The following is a 21,689-nucleotide window of genomic DNA, read 5'->3' on the forward strand; positions in this document are numbered from 1 at the left end:
AGGATCTCATTCTGCTATTATGGCTGAATAGTACTCCACTGTGTATATGTACCACATTTTGTCCACTGTGTTGATAGAAACTTAAGTTGCTTCCGCTATTGTTTCTTGAGGAAAGGTATAATTCAACATATTTTGGAGGCTGAATCAATACTGAAGCTTGGGAGTCAAATTACACAATTGAATAAAACAAAATTAATTAAATATTTTTGACAAAGGTTGATACTATAAAGTGTACCATAGGCATGTTTTAATTTATTTCAATGAATAAGTAAAATTATGTGAAGAAGAGAAACCCTGAGGGCGAGATTTAGAGCATTATATTTAGACAATAATATTAAAATTTTTGTTTGCATTAATACTTGATGAAGACCTCAGTAAGAGGCATTCAGCATAAACCCTCCAGTACCATTGAGCATTCTGAGACATTGTTACCTAGAATGTGGCAGTCAAGTGAGAAAGTTGGAACAGCTTGTTCTTTTCTCAGATGACAAAGTGTGAAGAAGGATGCTCAGGATCATTTGGTTCAATCTCAGTCAGGAACATTGAGACTGTTCCGCTGATTACTTTGTTTTATTTGTTCCCTCAGGAGTCCACCTTTAAAAAATATTTCAGAGAAGTGTGTTTTCCTTCACTTCAGGAATTCTAAATGAGGGAAGGTGTGGGAACAGAACTGGATCACAGAGGCTCCAACAAGCTGCATCCCCCACTCCACACCCCTAGGTCCTAAGACTCCTGAGGCACACATCAGACTCCCAAAGTCAGGAAGTGGGAATGTGAGGTGGTTTGAAAATTCTCCCTTGGTAATTCTAATATGCCTTCTTTCACCTTCCACTCTCTCACTCCCTACTCCCTCCTGAAAAATCACTGTTCCAATGCCAGTAATTAAGAACATAACTCTTCTATGCTGAAAAAGGAATGCAGTTAAAATCTTTGGGGATTTATGTTGGGAAAAGGTGCTGGGCTGAAAAATGTAGCCTTACATATATCTGAATATATATGTCATAGATTTTCATTAGACCTAAGAGCTGTTTTAAATAGGGGTTATATTTCTTTAGGAAAACATCAAGATGATGGGCAAGTGCATGTGGTTTTGGTTGTCCTGGGAGACCTAAGTGTGTGCTTCCACTGCAACCACTTCAGCTTCTCTGAAGTAGTGCAGAGCTGAATGACTTGGATTCTGAACATACTGGCGCATTCAGCTAAGTGAGACATATTAGCAATTAACATACACATTTGCACTTATAGACTTAGCCTAGTAGATTTTGATGCCAACTGGAGTTATGCTTACATGTTTTTTTTGTTCTATTTATTGTAGTTGATAAGATTCTGCCTTATACATAGTCATTTTTGGCACTGAGTGTCATTGCTTTTAATATGCAAATCTAAGAAACTTTCACCTTATCACATATACTTCTTAATGCAAAGAAACTGATTTCTGATACTTTTTGTATATTGTTCTCAAATGAACAAATGACATTTAGACCTCTGGCTGCTGTCCTTTACTTTCCTATTTGTGAAAGAAGTCACTGTAAAGCTAAAGAATTCCTTAAAGCTACTGCTACAAGTTAATGTAAAGAATCTCTATCTACACACTGTTCTTAAATTCCTTGATCATTAGTTGCATCGAATAATACCTCTTGCCATAATCATTCTTTCTCAGTTATTAAGGATATCTAAAATACAGGATAAACTTTTACCACAAACTTGGATTAAGAAGGTGACTTAGCCCAAATATCTCAGGGTGTGTTTATCAAATGCATGCATGATTGCATGTAGGCAATCAGAACTCTTAAATAATCTGTGACTGTCAATGTAAATAAACAATAGTCTTTATTCTCCCACAGGACCACATTCAAAACTGTGGAATAGTGCATCATATTTCAAGTCTCATAGCTTCCCTTTTGTCTTCACTTCTATCCTCATCAAGGTCCTTACTAGAAGCATCTTGGTCATTTGCTCCTCTCCCGAGGCTTGTTTTCATGTGCTGCTGACACTAAAACTTGAGGCCAGGCAAAGAACCTCCTCTGAACAATTCCAGCAGAACTGCCATTGTTCTGTGACCCTGCTGGAGGCGATATAGAGACCATTAGCTGCCTCTCACCTTCCTTGTTCTGTACCTTTAAACACATGACAACCCAATCCCCCTCCCCCTACAATCTCCTTTTCCATTTTTCCTTAGATAAATTTCTGAGATGGTCCTTGAGAATTTCTCTGTAGTATATTTTTCACTTCAGTCCATTATATACTGAGGTAGTTTTGCTTATGGTGTTTTAAACTGAACATGGTAAACATAATGCCTAAGGATAATGAAGAAAAGGGGAGAAAGTTTTGCTTAATCTATAGACTGATGACTATGGAGATTTCATTTTATAACATACAGCAAAATAAGGAAAATTCCTAAAGAAAAGTAATTTAGAAAATAGAATAGAAAGTCTAAATTAATATCATGGTGTAACAAAAAGTTTAGACTTTGATAAAAGTCATCCCAACACCATATCCTTTAGAATGTGGGACACAAAATCTATTAGAGAAAGGTTAGTTCAAATTTGCACAGAGCTTAAGACCCCAACTACTTTTTATTTTGATGTTCAACATCATTAGAACATCTCTCTTCACTGAAATGAGAGATGAGGAATTCAGGAGTTTGAACTGGTGAAGCCTCTCCTGGGGCGGGGATGGCTCTAAGCATTGTATATGTCTGACTCAGCCACTATAGCATTGTGTACATGCTTTGGGATTAATGACTGAGACTTTAAATATAAAATAAAAAGCTGTAACATTGGGAGGCCACAGCTACAGTGACTTGGGACAAACATAGCTGAGACTAACCGTGGGAGCTGAGACTTTGCTTTTCCCTGTACACTCGGAGAAGCTACCATCTGATCAGAAGAGATATCACTGTTGCAGTGAATAAAGTCAGCATCTAATCTTCCTGTTTTCACAGCAGCACCATATGGCAGTGACAGCACCTTCTGCAAGAAGAGAAACTCTAAACAAATTACAACAATATCATTTCTGTGTTGAACCATAAGTCATTGGAAACCCACTGCAACCATGCTTCCATAATAGCAGCTGGAATCTCCAATTCTGTAAAGAAAAGGTAAGAATTCCTCTTATAATAAAACCTCAAAAATTAATTTCTTCTTATTAGAAAAACTATCATTTATGCTAATAGCACAAGGATAAATTTCCTAAAAGTCAAATGGAAGGATAATTGTTATCTATAAATATGATTTTTTGTGACTGTTCTCATGATTATATACATAAATTTTCTTTTGAGATAGAGTCTTACTCTGTTGCCCAAGCTGGAGTGCAGTGGCAGGATCTCAGCTCACTGCAGGCTCCACCTCCCAAGTTCAAGTGATTCTCCCATCTCAGTCTCCCAAGTAGCTGGGGCTACAGGCACACACCACCACACCTGGCTAATTTTTGTATTTTTTGGCAGAGACAGGGTTTCATCACATTGGCCAGGCTGGTCTCAAACTCCTGGCCTCAAGTGATTGGCCTGCTTTGGCCTTCCAACGTATTGGTATAACAGATGTGAGCCACCACGTCCATCCTCATGATCATATGTTAATTTGTAGACAACATGTAAAAATCAAATCATAAATCAACTTCTTTATGTGGAAAAAAATACTAAGGAGTAGTAATTTTCTTCACTGGGTGAAATGATAGGCAGGATAACCTCTAAGGCATTGCTAACCAAGTAAGCTAAACATTGGGCATGAAATTTATTGATTTCTATATCTTTATGCATTAGTCTCTGAGAAGGCTTGCCCAAAGTGGGGGACTCCCTTGATTTGGGATTTTTCACTTTGGTTACAAGATCCCTCATAACATTAAGCATCACCACCGCCTGGCCAAGTACTTACTAGCTATAAAAAGTGATAGAGCTTTCTAATTAGGGGTGCTGTAAATGCTCAACTAATTAATATGCAGAAGCTATCTGCACTGGGAGTTGCATGGGATGGTTCTTGGCTTGTTGGTCCAGGTCTCAATGTTTAGATTCAGTAGCATCAATGTAACTTGCCAACACAAAGTACTTCCAACTATGTGCCATGCTCCTTCCCACATACATGCTGTCTAGCTTGAGGCTGCTGAGCAGGCATGTGTGTCAAATATTGATGACAATTCACACAAACTTTGTAAAAGAACCACTTTTTCTTTCCCTTTAAAGGAATGTTGAAGTAACACACATGTAGCTTTGAGGAGGAGGCAGGTACATTCAAGCTCATGGAGAGGATTGACAGCCACAGATAGGTACTCATAAGAACTGAATGAAAATCATCAAACAGAACATACTCAGGAGGCACTGTCTACCATAGGTAAGCATTGCAATTGTTATTTAATATGGGAAAAACATAAGAAAGAAGCCTGACAGATAATCTTAACCAAGTGATCCAAGTTAAAATCACCAGAGATAAATCACATTAATATCATCTGTCCTCTGACATGATGCAATGAGAAAAATGCTTCACCTTGTGGGGTTCTTTGGAAAAATTCATAACCTCAGTGTAATCATAAGAAAATGTGAGGCAAATGCAAAATGAAGGCCATTCTAGAAAATGCCTAACCAGAACTCTTGAAACCTCACTGTCACACAATGTGACTTTAACAGAGAAATATTGTTTCTAAGGGTGAATGAACAAATTTGAAACGTGGTGAGGAAGGAATGGAGAGGGCAGATTCTTTTAGTGAGGGAATGAAGAAATTGTTAGAATTATTAAAAATCATAACAAAAATATCACCAATCTTTGTAACACCACATAAGAAGGATTCTGAGCCAGGAAAATGACTGTTCTCAAAATATATTCTCCCAATATACCACTGCCATCCTTAAAAGATGCAGGCAACTATTCTTTAAAATCCCAAAGGATCATGAAGCTAAACCCTGGGATTTTAAAACAAAATGCCACAAAAAAACTTTAGAGAGGCCACTAAATATTCTAGGTAGCCTCTTTTAAAGGAACTGACCTAGTATGATGCTAGTAAACCATGTTTATGCACAGTGAACTTTGTGGATTCCCTAGGCTGTTTTCTTCTGAAAATGTTATGTTCTGACATCATGTAAAATATGTGTAACAAAAACACTGAGGGCAAAGAATCAAAACTATTTGGACAGATAACATCTTTGAGACAAGCTGATATTACTTACGTTTGAGAATTACAGAGGGAAGGAAGATGAGATGGGTCATTGGTGTCTTCCCACAACTTCATACATCTGCTGACAATTGCCAAATTTGGAGTCATGTGAAAAGAGACGGGCTGAGTAAGAAAGATCAGAGGATATCTTTGACAGTCACTTCTGGTAAGAGCTTTGGGAAATCTGCTCATCTGAAGTCTAGACAATGTGATACAGAAGGTTTTGTGCCTGGCAATTTTATCTGAAGTCCGGAAGGAAAAGAAGCCCCTGCTAAATCTTTGATAAATTGTCCTATGTCAGTGTATTCGCAAATTGCAGAACACATTTCTTTTATCAGCTGTGCAAATGTAATATATGATAGGCCATATATTAGTTTAAAGTTACAACTCAGTCACTTCAGAGACTCTTCGGAATATTTAAACACTATACCTATTTCTTTTCTATTTTTATGATTGGCTAGATGACTCATTTTTAGGCTAGTGTCCAAGCTAGACTAAAGGTGAGTTGTTCACTAGTTGGCACAGACTTTAGCACTGGAGAGAACTTTAACACTGGAATGAATCTTGGCAGTAACTTGCTAGCTGAGGAATCATAGGCAAGTCAGTTAGCTTCTCTAGGCCTCAGCTATCAGAGGAAGACAAGAATGGGTTGAGTGTTGTGTGTAAGGCAAACACAGATATCAAGAATGATGCTAGCTTTTTGACTTGAGCAACTGGAAGGATAAAGTTGCCATTCATAGAGGTAATGGTTTGAGGCTGGGAATCAATGTTTGGGGTTGGTGCTCAGTGTTGGCTATATTAGATGTAAGATGTCTATAAGACACCCAAATGAAGAGGTTGAGTAGGCAGTTGGATAAATCTAGAAACAGGTTGGGAGAGAGATAAATATTTGGGAGTTGACAGCACATGGATAGTAATCAAAGCCATCACTAAGAGATTGAGTGCAGGTAGAAAAGAAGCATTCTGAGGATAAGACACTGGGGACCAAAGCAGGAATCTGTAAAGAAGTGGTAGGGACAAAATTTGGAGTGTATTTAGGACAATGAGAGGTTAAAGGAAAAAAGCTGGAGATGTTGAATATATATTTTAGGAGTTTGCTACAAACAGAGCAAAGAATTGGTGCTGTAGCTGGCAGTAAAAGGGGCAGGCAACTTTTTTGTTTTGTTTTTGGCTGTGAAAAATAGCAATATTGGTTAGTGGATGAAACATTTCAAAGGTTTTTGCATCCAGGCAGTATGGCTCCAGAGAGCATGCTTTTAATGTTGTGATCTACAATTCTAGTATGATAGGATATACATATCCAGCATGAAAGGAAGGATCAGTGATAGAGGACAGGAAGTGGAGAAACGCTGGGAAAAGTCCTTGGGCAGCCACAGAGGAGGATGATCTAATTTAGTCCTGCTAGGAATAGAGACATTTCTAGATTTTTAACTGGAGAGAAAGAAGGAAATATGGGCACAGACAGAGTTAGGTGGATTGTTGTGGTGGGGGACATTCTCTTAAGAGAAACAGGAAGTAAGGTCATCATCTAAGAGTAAGAGCGAGAAAGAGCTGTTAGAAATTTGAAAAGAGGGCTGGGTGCAGTGGCTCACGCCTGTAATCCCAGCACTTTGGGAGGCTGAGGCGGGCAGATCATGAGGTCAGGAGTTCTAGACCAGCCTGGCCCACATGGTCAAACCTCATCTCTACTAAAAATACAAAAATTAGCCAGGCGTGGTGGCACATGCCTGTAATCCCAGCTACTCGGGAGGCTGAGGCACGAGAATTGCTTGAATCCAGGAGGCAGAGGTTGCAGTGAACTGAGATTGCACCACTGTACTCCAGCCTGGGTGAGAGAGCAAGACTCTGTCTTGGAAAAAAAAAAAAGAAATTTGAAAAGAGAAAAGCAGTTAGGAGAGTAGGAGAGTGAATAATTAGGAAAATACAGTATCGTTGCTGGGCAGCTCTAAAGGCCCTCTCCTGGTAGTGATTAGAACATACAGATTATTAGTTCTTTTAATTTATGTAAACATTTCAGCCTTCCACATCATCTAAATAGCTTTCAAATAATTATAAGTCTTGAAACAGCTATGCTCTACTGAGACTAAATTTCTATCAACTTTACCACTTGTGTTAAAGTATACGTTTGATCTGTACTAGAGCTAGAAATATAGTTTGAGCTCATGCATTGCAGTGGGCACCAGGCCTTGTCTTCAAGGTCAAAGACTAAGAAATACTTGATGTAAATAATCTCTATTTGGATATGAATTAAACGTTTCCAACTCAACACATCCCAAACAGAACTATTTCATCTGTTCTCCCCATCCTCCAACCTTCCTGCCTTCTCTCCCATCTAGTTCCTTTCTGAAGCTCCTCAATTTCAGCAAATGTTACTACCATTCATTCAGTTGCTTTAGCCAAAAGACCTGTCAATATACACTCAAAATATATCTCAAAAACTGTTCCTTCCTTTCATTCTCACTTATGTTACCATAACTCAAACCACTCCACTTAGATTACCATAAACTCCTAACTGATCTCTCTGCTTCTACTTGTGGCTCTGCTACAAGCCACAAACAAGGCAGAGTGGTCCATGTCACCCTCTTTGTTTATTGCCCTCCAGTGGTTTCCATCGTGCTTAGAATAAAGTCTGTACTTTGCCCACATGGCCATGTCTGAGCTTGCTTTTCTGCCTGCTAACTTCAGCATGTCTCACATATACGTCTGTTCACTAGATTTTAGCCATACAGATCACCTTTTTTTTTTTTGTCCTTTCAGTACTTTGTACAAATTAAGTGCTTTCCTGTCTCAAGGACTTCATAACTATATTTCCTTTGCACAAATCCTAATCTCTCTGCTCTTTGTATAGCTGGTTTCTTCCAATAGTCTTCCAAAGACAATTTTTTTTCTCAGCTCAAATGCTATTTCCTCAAAGAAATCTTTCCTGACCATTCTTCTTTCTGATCCTACTAGAAAGAACTTAGGACAGGGATCTTGTCTGAGTCTCTGTTTGTGCAGTTGCTAAAACAGTGCCTGGCACATGAGGGTCACCCAAGAAATAATTTGAAATGCTGATGAAAAGATGAAAGCAACACATGGATGCTTTGTGCTGTTCAAATTTGTTATTTGATTTATCTGTCAGGAAACTATCTTGCTGAGTTGTGAATGAGTGGTGGATGATTTTGTTGAACTGTAAATCATAGAGTTAAATGTAGGCTCTCTGGAGCTATACTGCCTGGATGCAAATGACTGGCTCTGTATAACCTTGGATGAGTTACTTAACCCCTCTGAGCCTCAATTTCCTTATCTGTAGAACACGTCTAGTGATAGTAATGTATACCTATAGTGCTTTTCTAAGGATTAAATGATTTAGTTTAGCATAGTGCGTGGCACAGTAAGGACTCAATAAATATTACCTAATATTAATTTTTAATTCATGAATAACTCATATTATTTCCTATTCAAAAAATTAATAGCCAAGAGGAAATAAAAAATGATGTAAATAGCTTTTAATAGATATTTGAATACGCTGTATGTTAGGAAATAAGTGAATTTAAATTATCTTAAAAGTTCCCCTTTGATGAAACTAATATATTTATGCAGAAAAATCATTGGTTCAACAAAATATTAGAAGTCACATCCAACAATGTATAAAAAGAATTATACACCATGACCCAGTGTGATTTATTCAAGGTATGAAACACTGGTTTAACATTTAAAAATCAATTTATGTAATTCATCACATCAGCAGGCCAAAGAAGAAAAATGGCATAATAATATAAATAGATGCTGAAAAAGCACTTGATGAAATCCAACACCCTTTCATGATAAAAACTTTCAGTTAAATTAGAAATAGAGGGGAACTTCCTCAATTTGTTACATAAAGAATATTTACAAAAAACTCTACAACTCAAATCATACTTAATAGTAAGAAACTAAAAGTTTGTCCACTAAGACCAGGAACTAAACAAGGATGTCCCCTCTTAACACTCCTTTTGAGCATCATACTAGAAATCCTAATTAATGAAATTAGATAAGAAAAGGAAATAAAAGTATACTTACTAGGAAGGAAGAAATAAAACTGTATTTGTTTGAAGATGATATGATTGTCTATGAGGAAAATTCAAAAGAATCAACAAAAATCCTCCTGGAACTAACAAGGGATTATAGCAAGGTTGTGGGATACAATGTTAATATATGAAAGTCAACTGCTTTCCTACTTACCAGCAATTAGTAAATGGAGGTTGAAATAAAAATGCAATATCATTTATAATAGCATCTAAAAAATACTTAGGTATATAGCTAAATCTAAAAAAATACACAAAATCTATATGAGGAAAACTAAAAATATGATGAAATAAATCAAAGAGGAACTAAATAAATGGAACACCATTCCATGTTCTTGGATAGGAAGACTTAATACCAGCAACATGTCAGTTCTCCCTAACTTTGATCCATAAATTCAGTTCACTTTAAATCATAATCCCAGCAAGTTATTCCAAAGTTTATTTAAAGAGGCAAAAGACCCAGAATAACAACAAAATATTGAGGGAGAAGACACTCAATAGTCTGACACTACCTGACTTCAAGATTTACTGTAAAGATACAATAATCAAGACAGTGTGATAGTGACAAAAGAATAGGCAAATAGATCAATGCAGCAGAATGGAGATCCCAGAAATAGACTTATGTAAATAAAGCCAACTGATCTTTGACACAGGAGCAAAGGCAATACAATGGAGCAAAGATAGTCTTTTCAACAAATAGTGTGCAAACAACTGGACTGCCACATTAAACAAGTGAGTCTAGACACAGACCTTACACAAACATGAAATCAAAATGGATTACAGATCTAAATGTAAAATGCAAAACTATAAACTCCTAGAAGACAATGTAGGAGAAAATCTAGATGACCTTGGATATGGTGATGACTTCTTATCTATAACACTAAAGACATGATCCATGAAAGAAAGAATTGATAAAGCTGAACTTCATTAAAATGAAAAATCACTTCTCTGTGAAAGACAATATCAAGGGAATGAAAAGACAAGCCACAGACTGGGAGAAAATATTTGCAAAACACATATCTGATAAAGGACTATTATCCAAAACACAGAGAACCCTTAAAACTCAACAATAAGAAAACAAACAACCCAACTAACAAATGGTCCAAAGACCTTAACAGATACCTCACCAAAGAAGATATACAGACGGCAAGTAAGCATGTGAAAAGATGCTCCACATCATATGTCATCAGGAGAATTCAAATTAGAACATCAATGAGATACCTTTATATACCTGTTAGAGTGGGTGAAATCCAGAACACTGACGACATCAAATGCTGGCGAGGATGTAGAGAAACAGGAACTCTTATTCATTGCTTTTGGGAATGCAAAATGGTACAGTCACTTTGGAAAAGGATTTTCTATTACAAGTTTGACAGTTTCCTACAAAAACTAAACATACTCTTACCATAAAATCCACAATCATGCTCCTTGGTATTTACCCCAAAAAAGCTGAAAACGTATGTCCACACCAAAACCTACACATGGGTGTTTATGGTACCTTTTTTCATAATTGCCAAAACTTGGAAGCAAGCAAGATGTCCTTCAGTAGGTGAATGGATAAATAAGCTGTGGTACATCCAGACAATGGAATATTATTCAGTGCTAAAATGAAAAGAACTGTCAAGCCATGAAAAGACATGGAGAAAACTTAAATTCATATTACTAAGTGAAGGAAGCTAATCTGAAAAGGCTACACACTGTATGATTCCAACTATAACATAACATTCTGGAAAAGGCAAATATTTGGAGATAGTAAAAAGATCAGTGATTGCTAAGGGTTAGGGGTGAGGCAGGAAAGAACAGGCAGAGCACAGATAATTCTTAGGACAGTGAAAATACTCTGTATGAAGCTATAAAGGTAGATACACATCATTACGCATGTATTTAAACTCATAGAATGTACAACACCAAGAATAAACCCTAATGTTAGCTATGGACTCTGAGTGATAATGATGTGTCAATGTAGGTTCATCACTTGTAACAAATGATGGGGGAGGCTGTGGAGGCAGGGTGTATATGGGAAATCTCTGTACCTTCTACTCAATTTTGCTATGCATCTTAAAACTTCTCCAGAAGAGAGAGTCTATTAAAAGAAAAAAGATTATTGGCCCTCTGACTTCAGCTTTAAGATGAAATCACTGTCATTTGCTGAAAACTCTAATGGTGTCTGGCAATGTCCCATAAATGGCCAGTCCATAAAATTAAACTGATGATTAGGAAAACCATTTGGAAAATATTGTTCAAGCTTCCAATGGAGAAGTTTTTCTATAAAGTTTATAGAAAAACTTTATAGAAGTTTTCCTATAAAGTTTTTCTATAAAGGGGCATTTATCTTGCTCAAAAGAAAGTACTTGAGAGAGGCTTATCTTACAAACTGACTAGGTTTAAAATGTTAACACTCTGTGAAGAAATAATTGCATATGTCTCTTTAAAACTTGTTCTACTATATGTAAATCATTGTTTTAAATTGTGCAGAGTGAATTAGGACTTGTTTTTTAAGAAAAGAAAGTCATTAATACTAGTCATCAGAATGTTACCACAAATCTTAATATTAGAGTTAAACATAATCATTAGCATTCAGCACAAACTTGTTTTCAAAATAGTTTCCAGTTTCAAAATTAAAGGAGGAAGAGAAACCTAAAGCTTTGTCACCAGGGGAGCCTTCCAACTTACTTAGGTTTTATTCTTTTTCTTTTTTGAGAATACAAGAAGAAAAGACCTGAGGTACCATTTAGGACACAACCCTTGGGCAAAAAGGGTTTTCTATTACAAGTCTATATTGAAATTCAAGTGGGCTTAGAAAGTCAATGCTTGTTTCCTGAAAAGGCAGACAAAACAGTTCCTGGTGGCCTGCCCAGCATTCAGACTCTGGCCTCAGCCTCACAGCAGAGCAGCCTCAAGTCTCAAGAGTACTACAGGTGCCAGACCAAGCTCTACTTAGCTGAATAGGTGTTGAAGAGGTTTGCAGCAATATGCATTACCACAGCCAGGACAAAGGAAGCAGGAAGAAGATGGTAACTATGCAGAGATTTCCAAGCAATTGAAAATAATAAAAATGTATATAAACTTTCTTAATTTCGGTGGTACCTAGTATTGATATAGGAGTTAAGAAGAAATCACTTAGGCAGATAGTAAGGGTATGGGAGTCCTCGATAAGGCTTTCCTTTTTAATGAAAAGCAGCTCAAAATCATTTTCTAACAAAGAGCAGCCTATAAAGTCGGGCTGCAGACATAAGACAAGCAAGCTGGAAGCTTTCACAGGTGAATGCCAGGCAGAAACTAAGGACTAGACATGTTCAAGATGGTGGCTCCATCTTCCCTTCTCTTTGTCAGCCACGTATACAGTAAGAAGCAGACAAGATGGTGCAGATCAACTGGAAAGCCCATTTGCATAATAAGATTAGGGTGGGGTGGCCAGCCTTCCTTGTGCTATGTTAACGTCATACCTGATCAAACCAATCTGTGAGCCCTATGTAAATCAGACACCACTTCCTCAAACCTGACTATAAAATTCGGGTGCATCCACCACCTGCTGGTCCTTTCCACTTGGAGACCCCTCTTTCTATAGAGAGAGCTATTTCTCTTTCTCTTCTGCCTGTTAAACCTCTGCTCCTAAACTCCTCGTGTGTGTCCGTGTCCTAAATTTTACTGGTGCATGATGACGAACCCCAGGGTATATACCCAGACAATGGAGCTGCTCTAGTGTTAACATAATTTTTATTGTATAGAAAATATCTCCTCCTGTGGTTACATAAATTGTGTAACCATGAGATGCATGTAGCATTATAATCGCTATTTTATATATGTAAAAACTGAGACCCATATTACTTTTGCAAAGATCTGGCTGCTGTAGGATTTGAACATACTCTTTTTCTTACTGAGGTATAATTAACACACAGTAAACATTTCAAACCTTAAGTATGTAGCCCTGAAACTTTTTATAAATATAACTTTCTAACATTGTAACCATGAGTAAAATCATCACCTTGAAAGCAATAAAAACTGAGTTCATTTGCTAAAGATAGAACACTCACAATGAAAAGAAAATAATATTTTAATCATTTACCTAAGGACAATTATTTTTGTGCATAATTTCCATTGCCTTATGCATTAACAGAATGTATGCAGTAAACATTGCAAGCCACATTAGTAATGTGGATGAAGAAACTGATCAGGTGTGAAACTCTCTTTGTTCTTATCTCCTTATTAAAGATATTCATTAAGCTCCTTTTTCAGATCAAGTCCTTTTTTTTTTTTTGTCAAAGGATTTTGAGAGAGCCAATTTGATGGATATGAGTGATTCCTAAATAGTACTTCATATTAATGTGAACAAAAATCTGAGCATACTGAATTTTAAGCAACAGAGAAAAAAACGGAACTAATTTGTTCAAAGAAATGCAGGTATTCAGGCTGACACTAGGTGTATGGATTGACTAGGAGCTACTAGAAAGCTGAATTTTCTTTCATCACTTGAATGTTCTACCTCCAATGGAACAAAAGATTTTAGAAAAATTCAACAGTTTCCAGTGAAAACAAAGCCACAGTCTCAAAGATGATTCAAAGTTTTTGAGTGTCAATTATCTTCAATTTTTTGCAGGTATATTTCTTGAGCTAGAATCTGTCTGAATTCTCAGATACCCATCTTTAAAGGAAGAAAGGAAAGTGAATCTTTAAATTCCTAGAATTTTACTTTTTGAAATGAGTGCATCAATCCTAGGAATATCCTTATGTTTTTGGAACATATGACCAGACTATAGACCTAAGTCCATGGCTTATATGTTCTCTTGCATGAAATTGCTGAAATCAAAGTGAAAGTTAATATGACTTATAAAAAAAAACCTTGAGTCACAAATGAGATATTCTCTAATAGAACTCATTTCTTTCTACCTGCCACTAGGCCTCAAAAGTATTAAACTTTTTTTTTTTTTTTTTTCGGTGACATGGTCTCACACTGCTACCCAGGATGGAATGCAGTGGTGCAATCCTAGCTAACATAACCTCCAACTCCTGGGCTTGGGATCCTCCACGTCAGCCTCCCAAATAGCCAGGACTACAGGTACGTGCTGCCAAGCCTGGCTAATTTTTTTTTTCTCTCTTTTTTTTCTTTTTCTTTTTTTTTTTAAATTATACTTTAAGTTTTGGGGTACATGTGCACAACATGCAGGTTTGTTACATATGTATACATGTGCCATGTTGGTGTGCTGCACCCAGTAACTCGTCATTTAACATTAGGTATATCTCCAAATGCTATCCCTCCCCCTTTCCCCCACCCCACAACAGGCCCCAGTGTGTGATGTTCCCCTTCCTGTGTCCATGTGTTCTCATTGTTCAATTCCCACCTATGAGTGAGAACATGCGGTGTTTGGTTTTTCGTCCTTGCGATAGTTTGCTGAGAAGTCTCACTATGTTGCCCAGGCTGGTCTTGCAATCCTGGCCTCAAGCAATCCTCCTACCTCAGCCTCAGAAAGTAGTGAGATTGCAAGCATGAGCTGCTGCACCTGGCCTAATGTTTTCAATAAACTTTATCAAAGTTAAATTATGAACAATATTGGTCCTATACAGTAAACTTTTGTATACATAAATTCAATTAAACTTTTGGAACCACTTTGCATTATTTATAAAATTCTATTATCAAGTAAATGAAAACATCCAAGAGGCTCTCCTGAAAAAGGATTTTTGGTTGTGTAGCTCACTGTGAAAGACATTTGTCTGTCTTCAGTGAGAAACTGTTTTTCCTTTGATAAGTGGCTTTATATATTCAATAAAATTTAAGTCATCAAACATTATACAGTTCTTTGTCCACAAGAACCGGTATATGTTGTTCTAATTAAGAAATGCCACTGAAGAGCTTCTGGGAAGTTTCTGCATTTTAGCAACCTTGAAACAAGAATACCTACATTTAAGTGAAACATGAGTACAATGCCCTGAGTTGGGGAAAACATCCTGTAACCTATAAAATGAAGATTAATTTTGAGTAGTACAAGGGAAATGTAAAATTGGAACAAAGCAGTATCAGGAACTTGAGGAAAGAATCATTTAAGCCGCCGTAGCCAGTGATCAAAGAAACAAAACTCTCTAAAAGAACAATAAATAATGCATGCTCAATCTCAAGCTAACTATGAGCGTAAATGAGTTTGCAGATAAATCCCAGATTTTCAGTCTACATGAACACAACAGAATAGCTGCTTCTAAAAATGAATCATTTATTTATTTTCCATACTTAAAGACTCACAACCCAATGAATATCATATTACTGAAGTAAAATAAAATTTCTACAAATGCGTTTTGAGAATATTTTTGTTTATATCTTTGTAGTTTTTAAAGGCAATTTTATATGAATCTTGGGATGAATAAATTGTTCACTATTGAATCTTTTTATAAATTTGCCCCTTTTTCCATGAATTGCTTTTCTAAATGTCATAACCCTGCATTCATTTATTCTGTAAATGTTTACTGAGCACTTACTAAAACCTAGTACCTATGTGTTAAGATTACAGTGATAAACCACCGGGTGCGGTGGCTCACGCCTGTAATCCCAACACTTTGGGAGGCTGAGGCAGGCGGATCATGAGGTCAGGAGATCGAGACCATCCTGGTGAACATGGTGAAACCCTGTCTCTACTAAAAACATAAAAAATTAGCCAGGCATGGTGGCGGGCGCCTGTAGTCCCAGCTACTTGGGAGGCTGAGGCAGGAGAATGGCGTGAATCCGGGAGGTGGAGCTTGCAGTGAGCCGAGATCCTGCCACTGCACTCCAGTCTGGGCGACAGAGCGAGTCTCCGTCTCAAAAAAAAAAAAAAAAAAAAAAGATTACAGTGATAAACCAAGTAAATTTTATTCCTGTAGTTATAGAATTTGGTTTGGTGTAGTTTTGTTTAACCTGTGCTCTGAGAAATGCTGAAGGTTTTAGGAGATCCCTCAAGGGACAATTGGTAGAAGTAAATGAGATGGGAGGAGATGGGCTGGGAGTTCCTGTTCTGTCTCTTCTCCAAACTTCAATCAATTGCACACTTGCTTTTTACCCATTAGCTACTTTGGAAGATTTCAGTTGCATAAAAGATCCTGATGCCAACCCAGTGTAAAATTCACAATCTAGTTAGTCTAACTATTCCCAATAAGTCCTACCTTTCATGTGCGTCCGTGTGAAGAGATCACCAAACAGGCTTTGTGTGAGCAACATAGCTGTTTATTTCACCTGGGTGCAGGTGGGCTGAGTCCGAAAAGAGAGTCAGCAAAGGGAGATAGGGGTGGGGCCGTTTTATAGGATTTGGGAAGGTAATGGAAAATTACAGTCAAAGGGGGTTGTTCTCTGGTGGGCAGGGGCGAGGGTCACAAGGTGCTCAGTGGGGGAGCTTCTGAGCCAGGAGAAGGAAATTCACAGGGTTAATCACTCAGTTAAGGTGGGGCAGGAACAAATCACAATGGTGGAATGTCATCAGTTAAGGCGGGGCAGGGCCTTTTCACTTCTTTTGTGATTCTTCAGTTACTTCAGGCCATCTGGGCATATACGTGCAAGTCACAGGGGATGCGATGGCTTGGCTTGGGCTCAGAGGCCTGACATTCCTGCCTTCTTATATTAATAAAAGAAATAAAACAAAATAGTGTTGAAGTGTTGGGGTGGCGAAAATTTTTGGGGAGTGGTATGGAGAGAGAATGGGCGATGTTTCTCAGGGCTGCTTCAAGCGGGATTAGGGGCGGCGTGGGAACGTAGAGTGGGAGAGATTAAGCTGAAGGGAGGTCTTGTGGTAACGGGTGTATGATCGGTCGCCAAGGAAGGAGTAGAGGTATCTTATACTTGTGGGTTCAGGTGGGGGAATACAAGAGGAGGACGCAAAGGAGGCTTTGGATTGGGAAGAAGGGCAGCAATGAGATGTAGCTGTAATCCAGGAATAGTCAGGGAAGCAGATAATTTAGTTAAAGTGTCTTGGCCTAATAAGGGAACTGGGCAGGTGGGGATAACTAAAAGGAGTGCTTAGAAGAGTATTGTCTAATTTGGCACCAGAGTTGGGGAGTTTTAAGAGGTTTAGAAGCCTGGCCATCAATACCCACAACAGCTATGGAGACAAGGGAAACAGGCCCTTGAAAAGAAGGTAATGTGGAGTGGGTAGCCTCCGTATTGATTAAAAAGGGGATGGACTTACCCTCCACTGTAAGAGTTACCTGAAGCTCGCCATCCGTGATGGTCTAGGGGGCTTCTGAGGCGATCGGGCAGCGTCAGTCTTCAGCTGCGAAGCTGAGAAGATCTGGGAAGGAGTCAGAGAGCCTTGGGCCAGAGTTCCAGGTGCTCTGGAAGTGGCTACCAGGTGAGTTGAACAGCCTGATTTTCAGTGGGGTCCTGCACAGATGGGACACGGCTTAGGAGGAATCCCGGGCTGAGGGCATTCCTTGGCTTGGTGGCCAGATTTTTGGCACTTGTAGCAAGCTCCTGGGGGAGGAGGTTCTGGAGGAATGCCTGGCCACTGCGGTTCAAGCATTTGGAAGTTCTTGTGTGCTGGAGATGTGGCTGGGGTTTGTCTCACAGTGGAGGCAAGACTTTTTTCTGTTATTATACACCTTGAAGGTGAGGTTAATTAAGTCCTGTTGTGGGGTTTGAGGGCCAGATTCCAATTTTTGGAGTTTTATTTAATGTCGGGAGCAGATTGGGTAATAAAATGTATATTGAGAATAAGATGGCCTTTTGACCTTTTAGGGTCTAGGGCTGTAAAGCATCTCAGGGTTGCTGCCAAACGAGCCATGAACTGGGCTGGATTTTTATATTTGATGAAAAAGAGCTTAAACACTATCTGATTTGGGATAAAGAAAAAGGAGCATTAACTTTGACTATGCCTTTAGCTCTAGCCACCTTTTTAAGAGTAAATTGCTGGGCAGGTGGGGAAGAGCTAGTCACGGAACTAAACTGTAAGCTGGACTGGTTGTGAGGAGGTGAGGTGATAAAAAGATTATAAGTTGGAGGAGCAGAGGCTGAGGAAGAATTGGGACCTAGCTCAGCCTGGGGAGGAGGGGAGAGGTCAGATGGGTGTGTAGAAAAGGAAGATTAGAAAGATTCAGTGACGCTTGGGGTTGGGAATGAGGGGACAGGCGGGAGGGAAAGAAGGAAGATTTGGGACGAGTTGCACTGGGCACAGAGACTAGGAAGGGACTGATGTGTAAAAGGATGCCTGGACGTCAGGCACCTCAGACCATTTGCCCATTTTACGACAAGAATTATTTAGATCTTGTAGGATGGAAAAATTGAAAGTGCCGTTTTCCAGCTATTTGGAACTACTGTCGAGTTTGTATTGGGGTCAAGCTGCATTGCAGAAGAAAATAAGATGCTTAGATTTTAGGTCAGGTGAGAGTTGAAGAGGTTTTAAGTTCTTAAGATACAGGCTAAGGGAGAAGAAAGAGGAATGGAAGGTGGAAGCTTGCCCATAGTGAAGGAGGCAAGCCCAGAGAAAAGAGTAGAGACACAGAGAAGGGGTGGGGGTTTTTTGCCCTCCAGAAAAGCAGAGAAAGGGTTGGGGCATGGAAATAAGGGATTGGGGCACAGAGATAAGCGGTTGGGGCACAGAAATAAGGGATTGGGGCACAGAGATACGAGGATGGGGTACTTGCCCCTCCCCCAGAAAAGCGGGACTTGCTGCTTAGGGTGAAGGAGAAGGGGTTGAGGGGTACTTGCCCCTCCCCCAGAAAAGCGGGACTTGCCACTAAGGGTGAAGGAGAAGGGGTTGAGAGGTACTTGCCCCTCCCCCAGAAAAGCAGAGAAGGGGTAGAGACAAGGAGAGAAGGGGTTGGGGTACTTGCCCCTTTCCCAGAAAAGCGGGACTTGCCGCTGAGGGTGAAGGACCAAGACAGGCGTCCCTGCGTGGTCTGACACCTTTGAAACGTGGGTGAATAATCAGAGAGGTGTCCCTGCCATGATTAAACACCAAGGGAAGGCTGCCTTCCCAGTCTGTGACCGGCGCCGGAGTTTTGGGTCCACGGATAAAATGTGTCTCCTTTGTCTCTAATGAAAGGAATTGAAATTAAGAGAAGGGAGACATTGAAGAGTGGAAAGAAGAAAGTGGTTGAGGGACAGTGAGAGAGGTTGGAGAAAAGAGTAAGAAGAGGCTGCTTACCAGATTTGAAATTGGTGAGATGTTTCTTGGGCTGGTCTGTCTGAGGACCTGAGGTCACAGGTGGATCTTTCTCACAGAACAAAGAGCAGGAGGACAGGGGATTGATCTCCCAAGGGAGGTCCCCTGATCCGAGTCATGGCACCAAATTTCACGCGCGTCCATGTGAAGAGACCACCAAACAGGCTTTGTGTGGGCAACATGGCTATTTATTTCACCTGGGTGCAGGTGGGCTGAGTCCGAAAAGAGAGTCAGCGAAGGGAGATAGGGTTGGGGCCGTTTTATAGGATTTGGGAAGGTAATAGAAAATTACAGTCAAAGGGGGTTGTTCTCTGGTGGGCAGGGGTGGGGGTCACAAGGTGCTCAGTGGGGGAGCTTCTGAGCCAGGAGAGGAAATTCACAGGGTTAATCACTCAGCTAAGGTGGGGCAGGAACAAATCACAATGGTGGAATGTCATCAGTTAAGGCGGGGCAGGGCCTTTTCACTTCTTTTGTGATTCTTCAGTTACTTCAGGCCATCTGGGCATATACGTGCAAGTCACAGGAGATGCGATGGCTTGGCTTGGGCTCAGAGGCCTGACACTACTTTCCCCAGTCTCTTTCATTTTTCACTTATTTATTCAATAAACATGCCACATTAGAGATTGTGTTGAATGTTACAATGGATTATAAGACATTGTCATTGTATTCTTGAAGTTTAAAAATTGAACAGTATTTTATATGGTTTCAACTACCATATGACTAGGGATACTGGGGTGACCCCTGCCAGGTTACAGCTATTCTGTGAAACCACTTGCAAAATTTCTGTGCTACTGAATTAAAGAGCATACTCCTGGGCCAGTGGAAAGACTTTTGGGAACAGTAGTTGCTGTGCACACAGGAGAATTATGGAGTATTTCCTACCTTGCCAATCAGTGGTACTCAACTTCTGTCATGTAGTGCCATCTATTCATGCATAATACATGCCAGAGATTCACTGAGATTTTGGCCATCGAGACGAAGATGAACTAAAATTAGTTTCCAGAGATGAGCAATTCCTTTTGTATTAGTCATAACTCCATCCTTTTCCCGTGGTTGTGTGTCTGGAATTGGTGGGTTCTTGGTCTCACTGACTTCAAGAATGAAGCTGTGGACCCTTGCAGTGAGTGTTACAATTCTTAAAGATAGTGTGTTTGGAGTTTCTCCCTTCTGGTGGGTTCTTGCTATCACTTGCTTCAGGAGTGAAGCTGCTGACCTTTGCAGTGAGTGTAACAACTCATAAAGGCAGCACAGACCCAAAGAGTGAGCAGCAGCAAGATTTAGTGCGAACAGTGAAAGAACAAAGCTTCCACAGTGTGGAACAGGACCCCACTGGGTTGCGGCTGCTGGGTCAGGCAGCCTGCTTTTATTCCCTTATCTGGCCCCACCCACATCCTGCTGATTGGTCCATTTTACAGAGAGCTGATTGGCCCATTTTACAGAGAGCTGATTGGCCCATTTTACAGAGAGCCGATTGGTCCGTTTTGACAGGGTGCTGATTGGTGCATTTACAATCCCTGAGCTAGACACAGAGTGCTGATTGGTGCATTTACAATCCTCTAGCTAGACATAAAAGTTCTCCAAGTCCCCGCTAGATTAGGTAGACACAGAGCACTGATTGGTGCGTTTACAAATCTTGAGCTAGACACAGAGTGCTGATTGGTGCATTTACAAACCTTGAGCTAGACACAGAGTGCTGATTGGTGCATTTACAATCTTCCAGTAGACATAAAAGTTCTCCAAGACCCCACCTGACTCAGAAGCCCAGCTGGCTTTGCCTAGTGCATCCCACGCAGGGGCTGCGAGCGGAGCTGCCCACCAGTCTCGTGCTGCGTGCCTGCACACCTCAGCCCTTGGGCAGTCAATGGGACCAGGTGCCACGGAGCAGGGGGCGGTGCCCTTCAGGGAGGCTCGGGCTGCAAGGGAGCCCATTGGTTGGGGGGCTCGGGCATGGTAAGCTGCAGTTGGTTGCAGCAGGTCACTGTGTTTGGACAGCCACGCTGAAGTCTGCAGCTACTACCACAGAGAATGCTTTATTTACTGCCGTTAGATTTTGAGTATGTGTTTGCAGAACTGAACTGAATAGGAACAGAGGTTCTTCCTATACACATCTTTCAGCTGTTTATTAAGGTGCATGAGTCAGCACCTAATTGGTGATTGTCTTTTATGTCATGCCTGATGGGGGATAGGGATAAAGTTCCTTTACTGGCCCAGCATGGTGGCTTACGCAGGTAATCCCAGCACTTTGGGAGGCCGAGGTGGGCAGATCACGAGGTCAAGAGATCAAGACAATCCTGGCCAACATGGAGAAACCCCGTCTGTATTAAAAATACAAAAATTAGCTGGACATGGTGGCGTGCGCCTGTAGTTCCAGCTACTTAGGAGGCTG

The 21,689-nt window shown here is 39.9% G+C and overlaps 1 long non-coding RNA gene across 3 annotated transcripts; it reads right to left on the reverse strand.

The window, feature by feature from the left end:
* Positions 1-1,812: 1,812 nt before the first annotated feature.
* Positions 1,813-20,639, reverse strand: LOC129048550 (uncharacterized). Of its 3 annotated transcripts, none has more exons than XR_008510961.1 (4): positions 20,186-20,639; positions 17,349-17,523; positions 2,830-2,972; positions 1,813-2,065 (listed from the first exon to the last, which is right to left on the reverse strand). It is a non-coding gene; the product is annotated as an uncharacterized LOC129048550 (long non-coding RNA). The 3 variants fall into 3 exon arrangements; XR_008510959.1 differs by having other exon boundaries at positions 17,330-17,523; positions 20,186-20,323; XR_010140908.1 differs by lacking the exon at positions 20,186-20,639 and adding an exon at positions 19,286-19,737 and having other exon boundaries at positions 17,330-17,523.
* Positions 20,640-21,689: the final 1,050 nt, after the last annotated feature.

The sequence above is a fragment of the Pongo abelii genome, chromosome 1 (assembly GCF_028885655.2).
Source record: "Pongo abelii isolate AG06213 chromosome 1, NHGRI_mPonAbe1-v2.0_pri, whole genome shotgun sequence".
Taxonomy (NCBI): domain Eukaryota; kingdom Metazoa; phylum Chordata; class Mammalia; order Primates; family Hominidae; genus Pongo; species Pongo abelii.